The sequence below is a fragment of the Pseudorasbora parva genome, chromosome 11 (assembly GCF_024679245.1).
Source record: "Pseudorasbora parva isolate DD20220531a chromosome 11, ASM2467924v1, whole genome shotgun sequence".
Lineage (NCBI taxonomy): Eukaryota > Metazoa > Chordata > Actinopteri > Cypriniformes > Gobionidae > Pseudorasbora > Pseudorasbora parva.
This window is the reverse complement of record NC_090182.1, coordinates 20,787,819-20,813,028: the sequence shown is the minus strand read 5'-3', so window position 1 is coordinate 20,813,028 and position 25,210 is coordinate 20,787,819. Positions and strand designations below refer to the sequence as shown.

Below are 25,210 nucleotides of genomic sequence, written 5' to 3'. Positions count from 1 at the left end.
GGTATTAGGTAATTTAGTGTGAATCAACGTTCTGATTTAGGAGTTCAATCAGTGGCTCATTTCTGTCCTTTCCAGTTGTCGGAGCTCAGGCTAGTTTTTCCTTGTGCTAGCCATCCTGCAGTAGATGACCTAACTAGTGCACCCTTACAGTGATGTAGCATGGCAGCACGCACATGTCTTAATTTCCATTCATGGATTTATTTTCCCTTTTTGCTCTTCCTATAAAACTTGCCATTCTTTTTGATTGTCAACCCATGCACAGAACACCAAAATGCTCCCTTTTTAAAAGGTTCTTTAGCCTTTCTCTGCACTGGCCTATTTTAGAATTGCTATGACAGAGCTTTATTGCACACAGTCTTACTCAGAAGTGTATGTGTGTGTCTGTGTAAGGGTCTTTAAAGTGTGTGTATGCCTGTTTCTTATATTCTATATGCCTTGAATGATTTATTAATGTGTGCATGACACAGAATCCCCTCACCTTTATGCTTTGCAATCCTGTGAATGGCACCGCTATAGAAATGCCTGTGAAAAGCAGTACCACACTGAACCCATTGGTGAATATGTACATTATTTATGATGTCAGTGAATATGTTTTATCTTGTAGCTTTCTGCTGTATTACTGATATGCTACATGAACCATTCAGAATATATCAGTATGAATTCAATGTCTGGATCAGCAGGGTCTGACTCTGTACATGTTATTACTGGGCTTCTGATTCAGTGACCTGATCCTGAGTGGAGCTTGAAGGCCGTTTGTAAGATCAGTGTTTGACTGAGCTTTTAAGAGGACCAAACTTAACCCTCATAGACACACATTGGCAATAGTCAGTGAAAGTCTTTGTGATGTGCTGGAGGAGACTTTACAGAGTTCTTGAGCATTGCATTGTCAATAAAGGATCTTGACCAAAAATCGGTACACCTCATTTTCATCAATAGATACGTAATTTTTGGTCAAGATCCTTAACAAAATAGGATGTTAATGTTTCCCAGTCAAATGATTTAGTCATTTAGCATTTAAAGTATAGTTGCATTAATCATGCATGTAACAATCAAGAAACCAGCCAAACATGACAAACGCTAGGCATACAAGTTCTACTAATTAGACTCTAAAGCACTGGTGCATTGATGTAGGTCAGTGTGTTACAGCCTTAGGGCAGCAGACTGCCTTTTTACTTGGGTAACATAGAAACACAACCATGAGCATGCAGCCATTTCAGTTCAGATGCAGTAAATAGGTAATCCATTTGATATGTTGTTATTTATAGTGTTTGAATAGCGTAAATTCAAAACTCAGGGGAAGAAAAAGATGTCTGCAAGACCGATTTAATGCAGGATCCCTGTTCACATCTGACCTATATTTTGCTATTAGGTTATATAAATACTGTCAGTATGCCTAGGTTTGACAACAATAGAATAACATCAACAATAGAATAACAAAGATGTGGTGCTTACACAATAGCATGAATTGACCCTTTGCTAAGCCACGCCTGAAAACTGCCACTAGCCAATTGTGACTTAGCAGCCAAAACTAGGTGCAGAAGGTCTGTCGAGCTTTCGAAGGCCTGTTTTCCAAGGCGTAGATTAGACCCACAACATGTGCGCAGTGTCATGGCACACTAAAAATATAAGTGGGAGAATGTTGCTGTCACAAAGTGGTCAGGCTAATGGCTTGTGTTTATTCCACAAGATTTATGGATAAGCTGTTTGATTTATAAATATTAGATTATTTCCACTTAAACTGCTGTGCATGAACATAGCTGTTCCTCAATTTGTGCATTTCCCATTTGAATGGTCAGTGTATGAGGCAGCTGCTGCTTGTGCTGGGACCTATAGGCTTTAGCTGCATTTTTCATGAAATTATTGTCTAATTGGTTGCATATTATGTTGTGGATATATCCCTCGAATGCATACTGCAGTCCCTTTTGTCTTGCTCTCTCAGATATTTCACCTGTTTGACAAAAATGACTAATTATCTCCTTGAGAATGTCTGACACCGGCGCATACATACTGTAATGTACCAGGCGTGAAAGCTTGTCAGGCGTAGCAACAGTAACTAAGGAGGGCGGGGCTTAGCGAAGGATCACACTGTTTCTGTGACTTTACTGCAGTTTAATGGGCTTCAGTTGTTACCGGTTTATCTTGTTGGTTTGTTCAGAGAAACACTTGTGATGCCATTCTTTGTCAGGGATAGTTTATCCAAAATTGAAAATTCTTTCATCATTTGCTCACCCTTAAGTTGTTCTAAACCTGTATGGATTTCTTTTTTTAGCTGAACACAAAATAATACATTTTGAAGAATGTTTGTAACCAAATAGATGTGGGGAACCATTTTCCATACTATTGCACACTCTTAAAAATAAAGGCTCTTAAATGGTTCTTTGGCAGGGTGTATGGTTCCATGAAGAACCTTTAATATCCAAAGCACCTGTCCATTGTACTAAAGGTTCTTTGTAGAGCAAAAAGGTACTGTTCTATAATATAATATTGTGTTAAAGCTCTGCCCTGATCTCAGAGGTAACATTGAAAGTGATATTTTGTGATGAAGCCTTCCGCAGGGCCACTATACACACTACAAAAAATATTCTGTTTGAATGCCAAGGGTACTCTAGGAGATTGTTGGATAGAGACAGGTAGCTGCTCATACATCCTTGGCATCAATTTCTCTGGTCACAGATGAAAGCCACAGGCTGAGTAGCTCTTTCATATGGGGCATCCCAAAAGGCACATCAATCAGATTTTTGAGGGAGACAATTTTATTTATTTACTGCCTTTCCAAGTCATTAAAACCTCTGACCTTCCCTTCTTGGGCTTTCACCTTCATTCTTTTGGTCATCAAAAGTTGCTTTGGGTTCAGGGATTCCTGTTTGACTTTGATTTGTGGAGAAATGGTTTATTAAAAACAGATGTGACGATATAATGCATGCCAGGTTTATGGAATTTGAACCCCAGTGTCTATTCTGCCCCTGATCTACTAGTTAATTCACCCAGGCCAAAGAGAAAGTGAGCCTTGTATGTTTAATGAAGATTAAATTACCTATTTTCACTCATGAAATTTTAAAAGCAGAAAAGGGATGAATCTGTGAGGTACCAAATGAGAAAGACAGGAGGAAGACGGTAGAGAATACGTATGCCGGACAAAGATTAAGTTTTTTTTTTCTTCCTTCTTCCCTTACCCTGTCACATAGTAAATGATCTCACCATAATTTGTTCCTTACCTCTGTCTCTTAATGAATCAAGACCATTTTTGTACCTCATGCTTGTCTTTTCCCCCATTGTTTTTGCTGTCATATTGCTTCCTTGCTATATTGACAGAAACACATCTTTTGTTATCGCAACGATTAATCAGTGTTTTCTTGTTATAAACCCAAAACGGTGATTGCAAATCCCTCAGCAATTAATCCCTGATCCCTCCACTTCCTTTTTACATGCACCAAACCAGCCACCTACACACTTTATCTTCACTCTCACACCCGCATCAGTTAGATAGTGTTGTCTGTAACACTTTTCGCCTGACAGCCAAGATCCCCACTTCCCCAAACCTCAAGCATTCCACTTCAGGGTGTTGATAGATGTTATTCATGTAGCTCACCCCAGGGCTCTCCTGCAGGTAGAAGGGCTAACGTGATTTGCTCAGGGCTGAAGGGACCAGAGGGTAGTGCACTCTGTAATGGCGTGGATGACTTAGTAGATTCCAGATATCAATAAGAAGAACTGCTGCACAGTGATGCTTTCTTGAGACTTATCACCTGCTTGTGATAGATAAGGATATTTTTCTTCAGAAGAAAGTGTGGAGTCACATGGAACGGGGATGAGAAAAATTGTGGGGGAAAAAAGTTTAAATCCGAAAGTAAAGATGTGCTCTGTCAAAGTTTAGATGGATAGAGAGGATCGGAGGACTCTGCGAGGGTCATCTATCGGTACAGGTGAGGAACCATGATAGAGATAAAGATGAGGATTTTATGTAGCGTTTGAACGGCCACAGTGCATATATCTGATGGGACGTTTTATCGAGGCACTTAAACAAGCTGACCGTGTGACACACATCTATTCTTAAAGAATAAATCAGATCTTGGTGAAACGCTATGGTCCTGAGTGGCTCCTTTCTCCTTTTGTCGATACGTGTCAGACTGAGCCATTTGATTTCCCGCAAAAGCCTTTCGACCTCTAAAGTCTGCTAAAAAGAAACATGCGACTGCTTTTTACCCTCACACTGAGCGCACGGCGTCAGCTGTGGATGTGAGGAGCTCGCGCTCTGTGTGTGTGCAAAGAAGGCCAGGTCGGTTCCCGGTGACAGTCCTTTCAAGAGGAAGTCAATTGCACAGCACCATAAAGGACCTCAGGCTCAGCTACTTTTGTCCACAGCCTTCTCCACCAGCATGAGGGGATCTCCAATTGATGTGTGTAGACACTGAAGACTAAGACTAAAAACAAGAAGCATTTGGGTGTTACCTGTGTTTTGTTGTTGGTGTTGTTGTTGTTTTTCTCAGTCACTTATGTAATGCATAAACAAATGGCCCTTATGAAAGGTCACCGTAAGTGCTAATTGTCAATACTGGATCAATTTGCCAAGGCAAAAATCCCACAGCAGCGCATAATTGAGAGTTTGATCTGATTTTAGCCCTGCATATTTTCAATACGGAATTGATTTCACTCCCAGCCTGAGACATTCTTAATATAGCCATAACTCAAACAAAAGTGAAAAAGTGAAAGCTGTGTCTCTCAAATCAGGCCCAATGAGCTTTTTAAACACAGCCCCCACTTCTCCCATCCTTAAAATATTAGTTTGATAATACTCTGAAGGGACGCTCGCAGTCGAAAACCTCGGCAGGGTGAATTAAGCCATAGACGTGATGAATTAAAGAGGGAGCGTTCCAATAACGATCAGCGTAGGCCTAAATAAAGCTGTGTTCAGCAGGAATTTGCTTCTGCTAGAGAAGAATAAAGGACAGCGCTTGCTTTTAATGCCTTTTTTGGTGGCACACCCCACAATTTCCCTGTGTGAGGTGTCTATTACCATAGACAAATAGCGGATGAAGAGTGCCTGTGTGTCATTTGTGTGTCCTTACTCTCTGGGATCTGTCAGGGTCTGCAATGGAAATGAATATTTTACCTCTCCATTTGCAGATGTGGATGTATGTAATAAGTAGGTGTGGAGAACTGTGTGAGTGCAGCATAGCTCATTTCATGTCCCCTGTCTCCGTGGAGTTTGACTAGTGTGCAATACAAGTTTGTGTTTAATTCATTCAATAGCATGTACATGCCACAGGCAAAAAAACACAATGCCAATTTGACTGAATTACTGTCAAATTGTCAAAGTACTGTACTTTATTTTCCCTTTCACTGAAATAGAGAAAAAAATTCTGTTATGCTTTCTGTAAGGAATATATTTAGTCAAGCCCAATGTTGGGTATATATATATATATATATATATATATATATATATATATATATATAGATTCATCGAAACTCATTCATTGAAAAACGTTCCGCGGTTTTGGAATTTTGGAATATATCACTGAACATTTATTTTACAGTAGCAAAAGTTAATTTCCTACTTAAAGCTACACTGTGTGATATTTTCCCCCATCTAGCGGTGAAAAGGTATATGACCGTCCAGTGAATAATAGTTTCAGTTCCTCTCAATTCTGAATTTCGTTCTAACTCCTACGGTGGCTGATTTAGTCCAAGATTAACATGGCAATCCCCCTCTTCACATTCGACACGGTGCCATTGAGTGTTAAAATGCAAAAGGTGAAGCTTGAATTTACGGGTATGTCCCTCTTTGGCTAATGTACTTTCAAGATGGAGGGGCAACATGGCGACCAGCATTCGAACCCCTCTCCCGTATGTATTTTCAGTGGCATATTATAAACTTACGAGAATACTTTATTACTTGAAAGAAGTAAATATACATTAATGAGCACATATATTTTTGAAAGAACTAAGTGTTTTTAGATAAGAATAAACTAAAAAAGTTACACAGTGTAGCTTTAAAGGGTTAGTTCACCCAAAAATGAAAATTCTGTAATGAATTACCCTCATGTCGTTCGACACCCGTAAGAGCTTTGTTAATCTTCGGAACACAAATTAAAGTATTTTTGTTGAAATTCATTGTCTCAGAAAGGCCTCAATTAGAGTAATGACATTTCTACTAAAGGCACTAAAGACGTCGTTACAAAATCTCCTTACAGTGGTTCTACAATATTTTATGAAGTGACGAGAATAGTTTTTGTGCGAAAAAACAACAACAACTAAATAACGACTTGTATAGTGATAGCTGATTTCAAAACACAGCTTCATGAAGCTTCGGCGCTGTTCCAAAGATGACCTGCGGTGTTACGGGTCTGGAACGGCATGAGAGTAAGTAATTAATCGCAGAATTTTCATTTTTGCGTCTCTTCTTTTACACATTGTGCATTAAAATCCTTTAATGCATGGCTAGCTGTGGATTATTCCTTACATATTCACTGTATTAAAGAAACAAAACCACATTACTGATGTGTGCAATTAATGTGGAATAAAAATAAATAAATACTCTGAACCCCAAGTGGATTTACATAAACTGAAAGCTTTAGGTTGTGCCCTGCTCTCCCCTACTTTCTGAAGCTCAAATGTTTGGGCAGTCAAAGTATCATGGAACGAGTTCATTCACTAAAACAGCTCAGCACTATGATACTCTGTATATGATGGTACTCCAGAGATGTGTTCTTGTCTGATAAAATGTGACCTGTCACAGCTGAATGTAGAGTTAAACTTTGGACAGCACAGTCATGCAGAATTGAAGCACTGTCTGAGCTCCACACTGCCCCTGGTGACTTCTAGTATATATTTATAAGAATACCTGATGGAATTTTTTTATACATTTAAAATATAAACATTTAACAAAATATATATAAATCTTTTTAATTAAGTATTTTAATTGTGGGGAATGTGGGGGTGATCATTGTCATTGAGGATAATGTTTTGTGAATGCAAGAAATAGCAATAAACAAACATTTTATCAAATCAAAGGTTAGTGTTAGTGAACTAATTCATGTTTATTTGCAATAAATTAATGGTAAGGTACTGTGAACAAACATGAATTTATGTTTATAAGTTATTAGTTATTTATGCAGCATGACATGTTAAAAGTGAATTGGTAGATATATAAATTAATGGTAAACAAGATTAAAAGTGTTATTTTAGTATTATTTTAGTTCTGTCAATTACTCGCTGTTAATCACATTATAAACAAACGTTTATGTTAGAATATAAATACACTACTGTATTAGTATTCATTAATTTGTTTTTATTTTTTATATATTTTTTATATTTTTTGATTGTTATTTTGTGTAGCCTTATTTTGAAGTGTTACGAGATGAATGACTTTAAAACAGGGTTGGTAATGTTATTATTATGAGGATGACCATATTGTTGTAGGGTCATTCATTTTAATCCAGTGTTTTTAACCTCCTTCCTGGCCATGTCACTGCCTTTAATTCCATTTTGAGTTTTCCAAATTTTGAACATAATCATATGTAAATAGCATGATATATAAACTACCACAAACAATGTTTCTACATTTCATTACTAATAGTTATAATATGAAATGCTAGTGTTAGCTTTAGTGGTTTTGCTTGTCTTGCCTGAGGGACCAGACAGTTCAGAGATGTGTTGAATGGCGCAGAAGCTGATGATGGCACATAACTGTGGGGACACACCAGAAATTCCATCAGACTGGTGGCTTTCAAAGCACTGACACAGCACAAAGACACACAGCTGAGAGAGAGAGAGAGAGAGAGAGAGAGAGAGAGAGAGAGAGAGAGAGAGAGAGAGAGAGAGAGAGAGAGAGAGAGAGAGAGAGAGAGAGAGAGAGAGAGAGAGAGAGAGAGAGAGAGAGAGAGAGAGAGAGAGAGAGAGAGAGAGAGTTGGGGAATAAGAAAACTGAGAAACACTACCTAGTTTGTGAAAAACAAAAGATAATGTAAGGAGAGTGGCAGAGCGCAGCCAAAAGCACTGAGAGGGCAAAATCTGGAAGCCAAGCTAGAGGGAGGAGGACATGTGAGAGAGAGAGAGAAAGAAACAGACAGAGCTTGAATAAAGCAGAAGAGGCTTGTGTGTGTCTGGTCAAAAGCTGATCTCAGGGGAATTGTGTGTGCGTATGCGTGTGTGTATGCAATCAGCAGGAATCTTCCCTCGCACTGGCACTCCCCATCAAGTGAAGCGTGATCCTGGCTGACATCGCTCTATCACTAATGCTGACAGATGCCCATTTGCGACTCGTCTCATATTTATTTATTTATTTGTTTATTTGCGTCTGGTTTATTTATTGATGGAGCTCAAAGATGTGACTGCAAATTTCCATTTGCTAAAAAAGAGGGATGAACAGTGTGCAACATTTACACTTGAATGAACAGCCACGCAAAGCCGTGCTCCACCTTTTCATTTAGATTTTAGCCATTCAAATACCTATTCCTCTCTGGTAATGGAAAAGTGATATGGCCCATTTAGTTACTTAGCACTAATCCCACTGGTTTCATTGCTCTAGTGCCCTTCTCCTTCTTGCTGTTCTGGCTCAGAGGAATTTGAGATGTTTCACTGTACGCTGTGTTCTTGTCATCTTTACCTGAAAAGCGACACAACACAAATAGTTTAGCAAACATTTTTGTTTAACATACTCTTACTTAAAGGTGAAGTATGTCATTTCGCATCACCCTGTTGTTTGGTTGGTCAACCACATTTTCACCCCAAAAGCCCCGTTTCCACCAAAATTACCCGGAACAATTTGTATCAGCAACTTTTTTACAGGAACTTTTCTCCCCCCAGACCTGCAATTGTCTGCGTTTCCACCGCTAAATAAAGTTCCGAGAAGATTAGGCAAATAAGTCAGGTGATGTAGGATTGCACGCATTTTTGCCGCATCAAAAATGTCAACGCTGTTTTCTCCAGCAGCTGGAATGTGTTAACTGTAGCCATAGCAACTCTTAACGGCCACCAGGACTAATACAGTACTATATAAGCTATTTATTTGTTGTAAAGTGTAATTATCATCTCAGAAAAAAAAAATTCTTCTGTCAGGCGCAGTTAAAGTAGAAACTGCCTGGGGCAATATACGCTGTGTCATTATTCCAACATTATCTTCATAACTTACGAAAAAAAAGTTTACCCCTCAGAAAAATGAAATTTCCTCTCTTCAACATGAGCGCAGTGCGTGCCATCACGTCATGTAAGGACGCACTTAAAAGTAATCGGTCAGGTCATTTACATGGTGAAAAATAGACAGTAAAAAAAATAATAACGCGTATGGAAGAGATTCAAGCTGTGCTGCTTTTGCTGGTTATGTATAGGTTTACTAAAGAGGTAATTAACAACGACCGAAAAGAGCACTAATATGCAGATTCAGCAGCATATTCAGAAAGCTTGTAAAGCTAGATTTAAAATGACAACGTATATTATTATCAGCTATTACGGACATTGAACGTGTGATGGCTGAGATGAACGCGCGCCATCAGACAGAGAGCAAGACTGATATTTACTGAACGTAGACCGAACCTCGCAAAAAACTTTTAAAAATGCCGGTTGAAATAAAAGGCTGCGTGAGCTAAACCAATCAGCATGTTCAGCGCCCTAGTCCCGCCCTCGAAAGTTCCTGAACTTTGAAAAAGTACTACCTCACGAGCAGGGCCGTTTGGAGGGGGAAATATTTACCCGGAACTTCATTCAGACCCTGTTTCCTGCGGTCTAAACACACGAAGTACCACCCAAAGTTCCTGGTTCCTGGGTAAAGTTCCTGTGGTGGAAACGCGGCTAAACTCTCAATATTGTCTTGATAGTGCTCGAAAGTGAAGGGGAATCATACAAATTGCTCGCTTACAGTCTGTGCTTACAAATCTGGAATAGAAGAGTATTTTAACATGCATAAATCACACACATCACCTTTAAAAGTTTAATATGTGCTTAAAAGTACTTAAAAGTACAAACCAGAGTCAATGATCGTGGAGATTTCTTATGCTCTCTATTACCTCCCTGGAGCTAATCATATCTAGGTTTTCATCATTTCTAAAGTGATGCAACTTGTGTGCAACATGTGTCATTGTAATTGTTTTTCATTTTCACAGCATCCACATTTAGTCTACTTAGAAAGAAAAACTCACCCACACTATATTAGTCCTCATGCAATCGCACTGGAACGCTTAAAAAGCAAATGAAATGACACCTCCACACTTTTACCAGTCACCCAAGAGCATGTGAAATGCATCTTGTGCCTTTTTTCTAGACACATTAGACACATTTATACTCAATTAACCTGAAGTTACATAGCCAGTGTTTTATTCAGTTCACAATACCACTAAATAGGGAATGTTTTTCTGTGCATCAAGTCTGGCCTAAGATTTTTCATATTTTATGTGTAAACAATTGAGATTGAGTCTAAAATATGCTGACTTGTACTTTTATGGCAATCTTGTTTTAGAGAAGTCCAGGCTTTATATATTTCTTAAAGGGGGGTGTAAAGCTATGTCATGCATACTGAGTTTTTTTACACTGTTTTTACACTTGGATTCCCATGCAAAAACATGGACAACGTTTCAAAAAATAAGTTGGATGTTTGATGGAATATTTCTTTGCCAAAAAGGCCAGGGCGTCACAAAATCGACAATGTCACCAAAGAAGTGTGTTTAGACAACCCTGTTCAGTTTATTCCCTACGTTTCAGTGATGATTGTTTTATAGACAAGGCCTAGTTCAACTCCGGATTTGCTGATCGTCTAATGCTGATCGGTCCCAACGATAAAGATTCACAGTCACGCGTTGTAACCGCAGGCGGTGAGTAAAACTGTTTCAAATGTCGTTCTGTGTGTTGGCTATCTGTGTGTAAGTGGACATCAAGTAAACAACATGATTGCGTATAAATAATTTATCAATGAACCATATTATACATGTGGGAAAGCACACTTTCCCACATGTAGTCTACAATTTTTAAAAATTACGGCAAAATAATAAAAGTAAAATATTAGTAAGCAATAAAATATATTCAGTTACCATTTTCTTAGGATGTCACAGCTTTCAGACGCTCTTAAAGCAAAAGCCTGACTTTTTAGCTCTGCTGACACGATACACCTTCAGCCACTCGGTTTTATTCAGAAAGACTCAGTAAAGCGTATCTTTCTTTTATAAATGTGATAAAACTATAGACTTTTCTGAGATATGAAGGATGCAATAGCACTCTATAAGCACTCAAGATTGACATGAGATTAAACTGTGTGTGATAACTGACATGAGATTAAACTGCCCGCTTTATGTTAAAATCTTTTCAAAAAGCAATGTGCATTGTTTGTGTTTTCCTTGCTTGAATCTATAGTGCAGAGCTAAGGGTAATATTGTGATGTTCTCCCCATCCCAAGCAGTGTTGACATTAACCATGTTTACAGCGGGTTTGCTCTAAAGTGAAACTCATGAATAAACACTATGCAAAATTATAATGCAGAAATTTTTCAGCTACATTTGCCCCTAGTTGAGAGCAAAGAAAACAGAGTCAGATTACTCCCCAGCAAGGGATAAATGTACATGTACCATTTATCCGCCGTTTTCTGTTTGAGAGTAAATGTTTAAGAGCATAAGTGTCAGTGAACTGCAGACACGGTAATTGATCAAGAGAAGTTCCACTCTAACGGGGGCGTCCAAGTGCTCTCTAGAATTGCAAATGAGCTTTTATTTTATTCAAATTCAATTTCATTAATGTTCTTGCAGACCATGACGTTTTCAAGTAGGTCAAGAGGTTCCCACTAAGTAGTCTGAAATTTGTTTAACAGGCCACAGAGGTTAGTAAGAGGATACAAGCTGGCATCATTTCAACCCCCCCTGTAAGTGATCTCAGAGCCCTGAGCTGGGCATATGCTAAATACATAGCTATGGGTGAATATTCTCAGTAATCAAAGGTTATGGGTTTCAGCCAGTATTTATCTTTGTGCCTTATTTGTTGGCTCGTTGAACTCGCTGACTTGATAGACCGCTTGCTAAATGACTCAGTGAATGTTTGGAGGACCAAGCTACTATTTGTTTGTGTTAAATGGAATATAGACTCTGCATTAAACCAATCCGATGGTTTGATATCCATGCTTTTGAGCAGCATAAACTATGAACAGAATGCTGTCTCGTTTGTTCTAAAATACAAAGGGGCATAAACAAGAAAGAAAACAACTGCAGCAAACCTTCAAGAGACACCTTTGGTATTCATGAATTCCATAAATTACTATGTTGTGTGGCTCCCACATAAGAGATGACTAATGTGTGGGTTTAAAAATAGACAGGGGGCTTGAACAAACCCAGTCTCCAGAAACGGCGGATTAGGAAAAGGCAGCGTAGATGCAAGCGTGAGGCCTTTGTGCAACAGAAACACAAGGCAGGGTGTTCATGGACAGTGAATCAGCCAGAATCGGTGTGGCTAAGTAACCTCTCTGCCCCGGTGGGGAAAATAACTGCAGGATGAAGCGATGCACTACATTACCTCAAGTACAGAGCTCTTTTCCCAGCAGATGCACTTTCTTCATTGGGTCAGGTCACCTTTTTCCCCATTGTACTGCACAGTGGCTGAGGAATGAGAAGGTTGTGCCTGCGGAGGCATGTGTGCGTGCTGTTTAATAGGGTATAACCGTCTCTGTATGTGACATTGCAACCTGGAGGTGGCTGCACTTAGGAGAAATGCTACTAATTGAACTCATGGACTCACATCAGCCTCCGTTCATGCGGTGACAGGTAGAAACACGCATACGGACACTCATTTGCACTTCTTATGCGTTTTGATTAGCTTAAAAGCATGTAAAAAAAAACATCTCTGGAGCTGCATGTTGTAAACTTGAGTTTTACAGGCTTATCTTATTCCTCTTTAGATATTTTCATTAATATGTTTACAGTGGTACTAACTTGCTGTCAGAAGGATGGATTTTTTGTATGCCTATTGTAAAACTTTTATGGCTGTCGATAAGGCTGATGGGGTGCTTATTCATATTTTACGGGATCTTTTAGTAACAGAATAGATGGTTTGTGCTTATAAATCCTAAATAATTGAAGAAAGGAAGCAGTCGGTGGGAGAAGGGCTTTTATTAAAGGCGATGCCATTGGAGCACAAATCCATGAGAGGTATTTGCTTCATGCCATGTCTTTCAACAGCGCTTCATTTAACTTCACTGTCTAAACTCTCACACTATCCCGTCTTCGGTCCGTTCCCATGTTTGTACACATGCGTCATTCCTTATGGGGGCCGTTGGCCTTTGTTACTTTAAAGAGAGAACATGTTTGTGGTGCCTTAAACCCCCATTGGTTCACTTTTTTAATCGCCACACTTTCTGTCTATGCAATGGAGCAGATCCTTACCAAAGAAGAGCCCCTGTTCTCTTGTGTGCTACATTAATTATATCAAGATCTGACATCTGACCCAAACGTTCACTTAGCATGTCTGCCGTGCCCTGACCTATTTAAATGGCCCGATCAGTCACCCGGAGCACGGCGGATGAGGAGCTGACAATGACTGATATTGTAATTGAAAAGCAGCAATGTTTTACCGCATGCGTTTTGTTTATGTATCCCTATTTGCAGTGCTGCCAATGAGGAAAGAGCTTTCAGATCTAATAAATTGGAGCCAAGTGCCCTCCACCCTCAACCGTCCCACTGTTGTCAGTCATCTCCCCTCATAATAGGAAAGCGGGGCCTCTACAATAATTGCTTTGATGGTCCAGCCTGAACAAATCACTTCTGGGCATAGAAAGAGGCCTTGGAGATGGCAGCCAGAGAGAAAAGGTGGGAATAAATTAAAGCACTTTGCGTTCCTTAGGGGCATGTGTCCCAGATTTCTTCAAAGAAAAAAAAAAAAATGGAGTAGGGGGGAAAATATGCTTCTTTCTTTGCTTTAGGAATAAATGTAGCAATAAATGCAGCAATACACATCCACCGGCCATCGTAGTGAAATGGGTTATTCACAAAGAGACAAAAGACACTACATAGTTAACTGACAGATGAAGAAAGGGGGATCTGAGTGGAAATAATCTGATTTTGAACGGGCTCGCTTCATAGAAGTACCTCTGGTTGGCTCTTTGTTCACTAACAAAAGTTGCTCTCTCTAAATAGAAGGCTTTGAATGTTTTAAGGCTTGTGAAAGGGGGACTAGTGAATGTTCCAGTCTAAACTTTGCCAAAGGCCCTGCTGCTAGGCCTTAGTCCAGGATTAGGCCTGGGCCATTAAGATACCCCTGGGATAGGACTAAGATGGATTGACGTTGATGTCCATTTTGTGACTCCAGTGGCAGATATAAAAGGGATTGCGACAAAGGACACTGTGAAAGAGCAAAAATATAACATTTAATTATAACCCTGGTTTCTCTAGTTTTGGTTAGGTCCAAAAAAATTCTAGTATAACATTTTAATTAATTGTTATATTTTTTTATACTACAACCTAACTGTGGCAGTGAGGTTGGCATGGGCATGAACAATTTTCTATCAAATAGTGTTGCATCAAAGAATAGTATCAGAGTAGAGATTAAGGGAACTGAGGGACATTGTTCAAAGTGGGCGGAGGTGTTTTCACATTGCGGCAAGATGCCGGTGCATAGGGCAAACTCTATAAAAGTTTCACACATGACCTCTTAATTACAGCTGCTGGGTTCAGTGTGCATGGCATCATCAATCCATAGCACCACACAATGCCGCCTCCCTCAGCCTCCGGCACAGCGTGCGAATGTCATCCAGAATGACTTGACTTCCCAGGGGCAGAATTGTTTCCCAAGATCTGGAGGCACGCCTCTCTTTAGTTCCAGCAGTGCTCCCACAAGCCCCCAAATCCCACAAACAGTCAATGCTGACTGTTTGCTTTTACTCTTTTATTATGTCCCCCATGCACCCCCCCCCTCCCCCCAGGACAACTGATAGCCCATTACATTTTTTTGAAAAGTGCAGGTGCTGCCTATGTCCATTGTGAGGAAGCAAAATCAACAGGTCTTACAAATGCAAAAATAAGTCGGTTAATTGAAGTGAAACTGATGATATGCATAACTCTGTGGGTTGTAAAGAAGATATAATAGTGCTGGAGAATGTTACTTTTAAAAGTAATGTTCAATATGAGTTTGTGTTACTCAATATAAAAAGTAACTAATTACATTTTCTATGGAAAAAAGTAATGTCAACTTTCGGTGAAGTAAGTCCTGTTTTTGCTGTTGACTAGTATTTATCCCCTTGACATCCAATGAAAGTTACATTACAAGTTGTGCACCGGTTTTCTTTATAGCACTAAAAATAACACAAACAACTAATTTTTTTTTTCTCCATTTCTCTTTCTGACAAAGACATGTCATTTTTTGCACTAATACAGCAATAATGAAAAGCAAATGAAGCACATCAAGTGTGTAACTGTTTTACCTACTGTATGCATTTTATTATTCTCATGCTGCCACAGAAAGTTAGGGAATTGGAAGTTGGCACACGTCTGTTTCCTCATAAGCAAGTAAATTGAGGTAGTATTTAGAACTTTGCTTTTCCTCTTCATTCATTAACTTTTAATGACCAGTTACAGTTTGCATCTTATCATAATTTTTTTAGTTATCTAACTTTTTTGACATTGACATTTTTTTTGGGGAGGGGTATTTCTTATTTTTAATATTTGTTAAATCCTCATTACAATACTACTACAATACTGAATATATTCAGAAATTGGACAAAAAGACAAATACAGTGTACAAAATATAAAACTACTGATTTACAGATGATTATTTATAAACTATATTTTATTGCAAAATATGCATATTATAAATACAGTGCCTTGCGAAAGTATCCGGCCCCCTTGAACTTTGCGACCTTTTGCCACATTTCTGGCTTCAAACATAATGATATGAAACTGTAATTTTTTGTGAAGAATCAACAACAAGTGGGACACAATCATGAAGTGGAACGAAATTTATTGGATATTTCAAACTTTTTTAACAAATCAAAAACTGAAAAATTTGGTGTGCAAAATTATTCAGCCTCCTTAAGTTAATACTTTGTAGCGCCACCTTTTGCTGCGATTACAGCTGTAAGTCGCTTGGGATATGTCTCTATGTCTCATCAGTTTTGCACATCGAGAGACTGAAATTTTTGCCCATTCCTCCTTGCAGAACAGCAGGAGCTCAGTGAGGTTGGATGGAGAGCGTTTGTGAACAGCAGTTTTCAGTTCTTTCCACAGATTCTCGATTGGATTCAGGTCTGGACTTTGACTTGGCCATTCTAACACCTGGATATGTTTATTTCTGAACCATTCCATTGTAGATTTAGCTTAATGTTTTGGATCATTGTCTTGTTGGAATACAAATCTCCATCCCAGTCTCAGGTCTTTTGCAGACTCCATCAGGTTTTCTTCCAGAATGGTCTTGTATTTGGCTCCATCTATCTTCCCATCAATTTTAACCATCTTCTCTGTCCCTGCTGAAGAAAAGCAGGCCCCAACCATGATGCTGCCACCACCATGTTTGACAGTGGGGATGGTGTGTTCAGGGTGATGAGCTGTGTTGCTTTTACGCCAAACATAATATTTAGCATTGTTGCCAAAAAGTTAAATTTTGGTTTCATCTGACCAGAGCACCTTCTTCCACATGTTTGGTGTGTCTCCCAGGTGGCTTGTGGCAAACTTTAAACGACACTTTTTATGGATATCTTTAAGAAATGGTACGACTGATTGTTGTCTTATGGAACAATGAATGAAGTTGGTCTGGTTATTCCAACAAAAGCATATACCATTGATTAAGCAACCTCGCAGTTCACAGTACGGCTGTCTTTAATGATCTATAGGCTATTATTCAAAATCAGTTCCCCTTTGGAGAAAATTAATGCAATGTTTTATTTTGGATCCCAACTGTTGCACTCTGTTATGATTGTACATTTAACAAGTGGTGCACTATTTTTGATGGTATTTTTTGATATTGTGGGTAATAGAAACCCTTTCCACACCATAATCGAATGTCACCAAAGAAATTGAAGAAATTCTAAGAGTCCCTTCTTAATCAGTAAGCAAGGCTCATTTCCTCATTTGGCTAATCGTTGCAGCATCTGTCTTGGCTGTCAATTACAAATATGCCCTTAAGGGTGAGGTGTGATCATATCTTTTTGCATCATAATTCTGTCTCATCCTGTATTCATACTTAGTTTTCACTGTCATTCTTTGTTAAGAAAACCGCTAACAAGAGTAGCCACATCGCAGCATTTCAAAACATCAGATTTAGCATGCAGATGCTCAATTAAGGCAGCACCACATCTCACTGCAAAGGACAAGCTGTGTCTCCAGACGCTGAAACAGCCATGCGTCTCAGGTAAGCATCGGAGCCTTTGACTCTCTCCATCTATAATTAACTTTCTCCTCCATAATTCAGCCGTTTTCTCCTCTTTCCTGTGATACGACATCATTCCATGCTAGTTAGCTGAGCAGACACGTGTGCCCGATCCCCATGACATCCCGCTGACACACTTCTCCTGGACTGACTGTTCCAGACCCACAACTGGAGTGAGGGTGAGGAGCGTTATGGGGTTAAAACAAAACCACATCTGTTGTCGTCTCACATTATTTATTTTGTCGCTTCTGTACGGCAGTGTGGTCAAAGCATAACCACAATCTCAAAGGAGCATTTTGTTACTTTGCCTTCATCAAGTTGCACCATAATACACAGGGAAAAAATGGTGTAGAAACAATTTTCACTAAGAAATTACTAGTAAATTACTAGTGCAAAATTATTGAAAAAGAATGCTCTCTTGAGGTAGGTATTGAATATGTAATTACACTGTGGTCGCTAAAAAAAGTATGTTCTTTATAGTGTGCTTTTATATATATATATATATATATATATATATATATATATACAAATGAATGTAATCCGTATGCACTACATTCACCATGTTGTCATTATCATCTGACCTACCACAATCAGCGTCACTATCATGGTACAGTAAAGTGTCCATTATATGCAGACTTCAGAATCTCGCCAGAAATTTTTAGCCATCTGGGAAATTGCTTTCTATTCTTTGTACTGTGAATTCGGATATACTTTTTTGTCTAATATTGTATAATAGAGAAGTGTGCAATATCTGATACAGCCATTGAATTAAATGTGGATTTTTTTTTAAAGTAGAAAGACTAGAGTAGTGTTTTATTGTAAAACATACTCCAATATTCATTTTTTCAACTTTAAAAAATGAGGGGTAAAAATTGAGCATAGAGCCTGAAGGCTGTGAGAAATAAGTAAATTCGTGTACCTGTTACATGATGAAGAAAGGTCAGAGCTTTCTAATGTGTTCAGCCTAGAAGAAGAGTTTTAATCAGTCTGCTTTGCCTCTTGAGCAGTGAATTAAATAAACTGGAATTAGAGCAGACTTAACCTGGCCTTGCTATTGTAGAATGTTGACCATGATTCAGAGAATGTTTGAGGGACCGAGATAGAGAGATTGAGCGAGCAAGCAAGCTGAATGGCGGTAGAGTACTCGAGACCATACATCATTGTCATCGCACCTTCTCTCTTCACTGCCAGCTTATTTACTGCCCATGGCTGAGGTTTAGAGAGACAGAGAAGAGAGATGGACCTCCCTTTTCTACCGCTTATGCTGCTACTGTTTTTGTAGGTTACTTTGTGGCACAAGCTCTTGGTGTATACGTCTCGTGTATGTATTAATGTATTTTTCTTTATTTTCTGTTGTAACACCTCAAAAGGGTGATTTCACACATTGTAACAATGTGTGCCCTATTGTAACTAACTTAACACGAGCATGTGGATGGTACCACTTTTCACTAGAGGGAGATCCAACTTCCACAGTAGTGGAAGGTCAGTTGTGGCCTAATGGTTTTAGAGTTGAACTGGGTTCGAGTTTTAGTACCGGCAGGAAATATAGGTGGATTGAGTGAATGAACAGCACTCGCTTCTACTCTCATTACCCCGAAGTGAGGTTCTCTTGAGCATGGCAGCCGACTTAACCTTAATTGTTCCCCGGGTGAAAAACGGCTGCCCAGAAGTAGAGCATTTCAAGTATGGGACACCATACTTGACCACATCATGTCAATTTCACATTAACTTTCTTATTTGTATTTGTTTCACTTTGAATCAGCAAATCTTGCTTTCTCTATATAATAAATATCCCCCACCACCAGTTACATTGGGGCATTTTCAAACACAGCTGACAGACGTCGGTTCCTCCAGCATTATTCTTTAACTGTCGGTCAGACTGTCATCATGACTGAAAAAATAGCTTCATTATCAGTAGTTTTTCTTTAAATTCACCTTGTGAGTTGCACAAATTGAACATGCCAACCAACCTATTTACAGAGAGAACAGACTTTTGATACTAGCTTCTTTTCATTTTTTCATAACTGACAACCTGTGGTTTTTGGCAAAATCTGATTTGGTGACCGCAATGGCTCAGCGTGAGACTGTTGCACCCTTGGTGCATCTGAAAATGTGAGAAACTTTGCCTTATATTGAAGATGCTTGTCCTTTTCCGGGTCATGTCATTTGCATAGCCACTGTTTAGGACAGGTTATGAAGCATTCTTGATTCACATGCAAATTCAGTGGTTATCTGTTGCAGGAGCTGATGAACAATGGGGTGTTCAAAACATGGGCCCACAGGAGGAAATGAAAGTCCGCCTTTTTCAGCTCGGCTGATTCCATTATAGACACTATTATTGGCTTAGAATGGCAACATCTATTATCTGAAGCCATTTTATTGGACAGGGATAGTCTTTTATTAATGCCAGCATTAATCAAAGAAACCCCAGTGCAACTTGATGATGCCCTGACCCTTTCTCAAGTAGATAGTGTGGCAATGCAAGGTCACTCCTTCCTGTCATGTGGTTGTCACTTCCTCTAACCTCAACCCAGAGAGCACACAATTATTAGGTACAGTTGTCACTCACGAGTAAACAAGAAGTGAACTTTCTTCAGAAGCCAAGCAATACAGTCTTAATAATGGGCATAATTTACATTGTTTTTATCCACTCTTTCATCTTTTATAGGGATGTTTGTGAGCCTTTTAGCCAAGCAAGGTTGAGAGGATTTGCCCTCCGTCTTAGCCACTCCCTCATCTATGATGACATAGTTCACTAATTGCGTTGGCAGTTGCCCTCAGACAGCCTGGGATATAGTAACTTTTCAAGCGCACAGGCTTGTGATATCGGTCCAATTGAAATTAAATTAGTAGCAATGTTGACACTACTGTATGCAGAAGATTCATTTACTGGATGCAAGTCAAAGAAAGATATATTGCTTTCCTATAGTTAAAGATATGTTTAATAAAAAAAAATTAGTTCACTTACTTACATTTAAATTTAAATTGCATTTATGCATCATTTGCTACATCAATTTGAAATTAAATTTAGCATGAATTAGAACATTGTAAAAAAAAAAAGAAAAAAAAAAAAAGAACTGAACATTTTCTAATGACTAATCACATCAAAACATTTCAGTTAGCCAAACTGAAATTCTGGGAATTGATGCAATTTAATCACAGAAATCTAATTCGGAAAACTTAAACATTTAGGTGTGATTAGTCACTTGAAAATGTTCAATTGGAGACATGATTTTTTTTTTCCATAGTGAATATAAACGGCAATCACAATTTGAATGATGCCCCCCAAAAAATTATTTGACCTGGGACAAAATTATAGGTGGGCACCATCAACCTGGCCTAATCGATACACTGTGAAATAAATGTATCTACAATATTGGGGAAATAATGGCAGCATAATCACCAGCAATCTACTGTAATTTATTCATACTGTGAAATTGCTTATCAGCACATCACCTTAAAAAACTGCATGCAGTACATTGCTGTGATTATTTCAATTTATACTTCAAGAAATGCTGGGTTAAAAACAACTTAACCCAGCTTTGGGTCGAAAAGGGAATCCAAAAAAACAAAACAAATCACAGGCATCAATAGCTAACAAAAAGGTTAACATGTTTATTTTTAAGCAAGAACACCCAAAAATAGACAAAAAAGTTTACAAAAAAGTAAACAAAGCATGAACATTGTATGAGTGAGAAAAAGTGCAGAAAACAATGAAAACACAACAGTTATACAGCTCATACAGTTAAACAAAATAACTTAAAAAAAAGAATAATGTTTCAGCGTTTGTTTTTTTGTTTTTTCTCCCGCCAACAAGCACTTGACCAGAACCATCAGGCTGAGTGCCACCAAGAAACACACAGATTGAAAGCCTGCAATAAATGCAAATAGTTGGAAATAAATTATGTATTATAGTGAATCGACAGGATTTTACCCTTTCTGTTTAATGCGTTTATAATCACTCACTTATAAGCACTCTCAAGCTCCATTCCTGCTTGTTTAGTCTCCGCTCATCAGTCACTCACCGTTCTAGTGATTATAGATGTGAGAGAAAACCCTCTGACAAAATCCTCCAGTTTTAAAAGAATGCGCTCTTCGCTGCAGTCAGTTTCAAACTGTCACATATATTCCCGCCATAAGTGTCAGGCAGTGCCTTTTCAGTTTCAGTTCCCGTTCACCGCAGTCTCGGACCAGTTTTAAAAGAGTGTGCTCCTTGCTGCAGTCAGTTTTAAAGTTCTCTTGTATGGGATTTGAATAGTTTTCTTCTGTTTTCCACATATATTTCTGTCATAAGCGCAGCAAACATGGACAGGTTCATTTCAGGCGCTGCTTTTTCAGTTTCAGTTCCCACTCACCACAGTCTCCGGTACAGTTTTAAAAGAACTTGGTCCTTGCTGTCAGTTTCAAAGCTCTCTCTCCTTTCGCTTCGATTAGTTTTCTTCTATTTTCCACACATATTCCTGCTATGGACGGGCAAACTCAAAATCCTATATTCGCAGTGCCATTGTGCTTTTGCTTCAAATGGACCAGCCCACAATGCATTGCATACTATGATACAGAACCATAATATATAAATACAGTAGATTAGTGTTAAAATTGGCTGTAAATTAACAGCAATCGCTTTTAACATGAACAATGTTTCCCGGAATTAATTGTTTTTTTACAGTGCATTTCTGGTTTAATGGGAAACGGTATGTTACTGTAAGAATTTGGCTGTTTTTTTGTTGTTGTTTTTTTACTGTGTAGGCTATCCCCCTCTTAACTACACACACTCTTGAGTCTCATCAAACGCCGATGAGTTTATCTGACAGCCACAGCATCTTCTTCATTGAGCCTTCCACTATTTTAGGTCTTTCCTGTGTGTTTTCAGTCTTTCCGTTATATGTCACAACATTTGTGATGATCAGCAACCATATTGTGAATGTAAGAAATTTATAGTGTGGATAAATGAGAAATTGGAGCAGTTTTTCACAGAATGCTAAGAATAGAGCAGAGCCTGTGGCAGAGGGCAGGAAGGGGAGGAGGAGGAGAGCAACTGGAGTGTTTGAATAAGAAGCCTTGTCAATTAAATGCTAATAGAAAGCTCTGGGGAGATGCTGTTGTGTTCTCCAGGTAATGTCTGTTTTCTCACTCTCTCTAGTCCCTCATGGTTTCTGATTTCATCTCGACAGGAATTTATAATGCCCTGTAAACTTTACAGCATGCTGTTGTCCACAGTCTCACCTCCATATTCAGTCGAGTAGCTACACACCCAGATATGGAGGAGTATCGTATAAATGATGATATATTCTACGATGCCATAATGTTTATTCTTTCTCCCTCTGCCCTGGTTACAGTAGATAATTTCGACGTATATTAATCTTTGTCTGAAAGATAAAGCTGTTCAGAAAAATCACTTTCCCTGTGCCTCCCCTCCATGTCTAACAGACCTTAAATAATGACATGAATAAATATATATGTGCAATCTGCTGACTAAATATGCCATTTTCACTGCTTTGGGGGGGGGACATCTTTTTTTTCCATGGGCAAAATGCCATCTAAAAAAGAGATAAGAACGTTATTTCTGTGCTCAAGTTTAAAGTTATTCGCACATCCAAATTGTATATCATCTACCTACTCGTGTTAAAAATTAGTTTCCCATCATTTAAATGACAGCTCTGTTTGATTAAAAAGATCTAATCCTAAATAATTAATTTACTTGATGTTGATGGGTTGATCTCTCGAGCAGCGATCAAAGGAGAAAGAGAAAAATTCCAAGTTACATGAAAACGAGCAGCTCCTTCCTGCGCAATCCGTCAAGAGCCTAGCTTTTTAAGAATATGTGTTGCCAAAATAAAGCTAATTGGTTCTGCTCAGTGCCAAGTGGATAGCTCAAAAAGAGTTTACAAGTCCTCGTGGTCGACAAGTTGACACGTTCCGTTTTCATGGAAAATATGGCTTTGCGAGATTATGTCTATTTCCGTGCAGTGTTCCATTTGCAGGGGCTCAATTCGCCAGGCCCTTCACCTCTGCGGCTTAGCCTTAATCTTCATTTAACCAGAGCCCGGCAGAGAGGCTGATGACCATTTTTAGATTTTCAAGCCTTTATTTAATTCTTTATTTTAATGTTTTCCATGTGGCAGCTGGAGAATAGACAAAGGCATGCTGTTAATAAAGAGGCATACTGTTGTGAAATGATAGAAACATTTGAATTGTTTATTAATTTTAGGCTTAGGATAAGTGCTTAAAGGTGCGTTCAGTATTTATTTCCTCTTTGAAAGTGGCTTACATGTGAAGATTTTTTTTTAACATTTTTAAAGATATTTAAAATCAGGTGACCTTCACATGTTCTATAAAGCAGGTTGCTTTAGTGGAGTCGCTTCTTTTAAGTTCCTGGGACTGTATTCACAAAACATTTTATCTTACCACTAAGAGTTCTCCTAAATAGCAGTAAAAGTTCTTAGTTAAGAGTAAAAAAAAAAAACAATAAAAGATGAGACCAACTTTTACTATGCAATAGAGAGAAGACTTAAGCTAAGGGTAAGGGTCTTAACTTCATTGCTGTGAATGAAGTCATCACGCTTGACAGCTATGCCCACAGTGATTGGCTGATTGAGGAGCAGTCTCTGTCAATGATTGTATCATAGAAATATTGTGGAATGAGGTATCATCTTGCCATATTCAAATAAAGATTTTTAAAAAGCGAATTAAATAAATATATGTTCAGCTAATTGTCAGCCTCTTACATGTCTGCATCTTGAGAAATTGCAGAATTCAAGCACCAAATTATGTTTTAAAAAAGTTCTAAGTCAAGTCAAAAAGTCAAGAACAAAGTGAGTAAACAGGAAGCGAGAAAGGAGAGAAAGGTCTGCAACACCCATTAGGATTGCTTGTGATTTGCTTTCAGGGACCTTTTGACTGTTCTTAAAGGGATACTTCACCGCTTTTTCATATTAAACTATGTTATTCCCTTGACTAAAACGAGTTGATTTAGCTTAGCCCACGAAGCCCAGTTCATTCACTATGGTACCAAACAGAGATCAAGTTAGAAGCGAGCAAACACCTCCATGTTTTCCCTATTTAAATACAGTTACACAAATAGTTGAACGATCAAGCTTTTCAAGCTTTTTTAAAACATAGCGCTTTTCTAAGCGGATTAAAAAGGAGAACTATCATGTATGGCGGAATATAGCACTTCTGAGAGTACTTTGACTCTGCGCAGTAAAAAGTCCCGGGTGAAACATCACCCCTATTGACAGAAATGAGAGAGAGGAGGGGGGGGGGGGTGGATATGAGGGAGGATGTTTCAACCGGGAAGTTAAGGGAATAAAATAGTTTAATATTAAAAAGTGGTGAAGTATCCCTTTAACTTTACACAGATTTAGGAGCTAGCCCTAAAATAAGGACTGACATGCCCATTATTTTTTAGGATTTCTCTCCTAAATTGGCAAATTAGGAGCTACTTTTATCCTTGTTACTTTTAGATGTTTTGTGAATATAGCCCCTGATTTCCCACTAAAATGCTTCATATTTATGGCCTACTCAGCTTCATTGCAGGGCTCTGTAGAGAAAAGCTCATTTCCGGCCCTTTCTCTACACGATTCATTCTTTCCACTGTCATTTCTAGTGACACGAGTAAACCTCAGGAGTCCAGTCTCCCTCTAGCCCATATGTAGGCCTGTGATTGTATGAATAATCTCCATGTCCCATATGGCTGAACGTCCTGGTGTATTTGATCAGAGCAGCGATGAAGGGGTCCCGGCGTCACAGTGTGTTTGTTCTGCCGTGTTTGTCGCACGCTCCCGTGGCATGCCTTCGCTGGGCAGACGCTCACTATTGAACTCGTCGGGAGCGTGTGGGTGCCTGCCGTAAGGCCCGCTGGCACACCGGCATGTTAACATATCAGAAT

The 25,210-nt window shown here is 38.8% G+C and overlaps 1 protein-coding gene across 7 annotated transcripts in view; it reads left to right on the top strand.

Annotated features, from left to right (window-relative positions):
- The window catches only part of diaph2 (diaphanous-related formin 2), a 475,685-nt gene that overhangs the window by 429,298 nt on the left and 21,177 nt on the right, over positions 1 to 25,210 (top strand). The window lies entirely within an intron of this gene.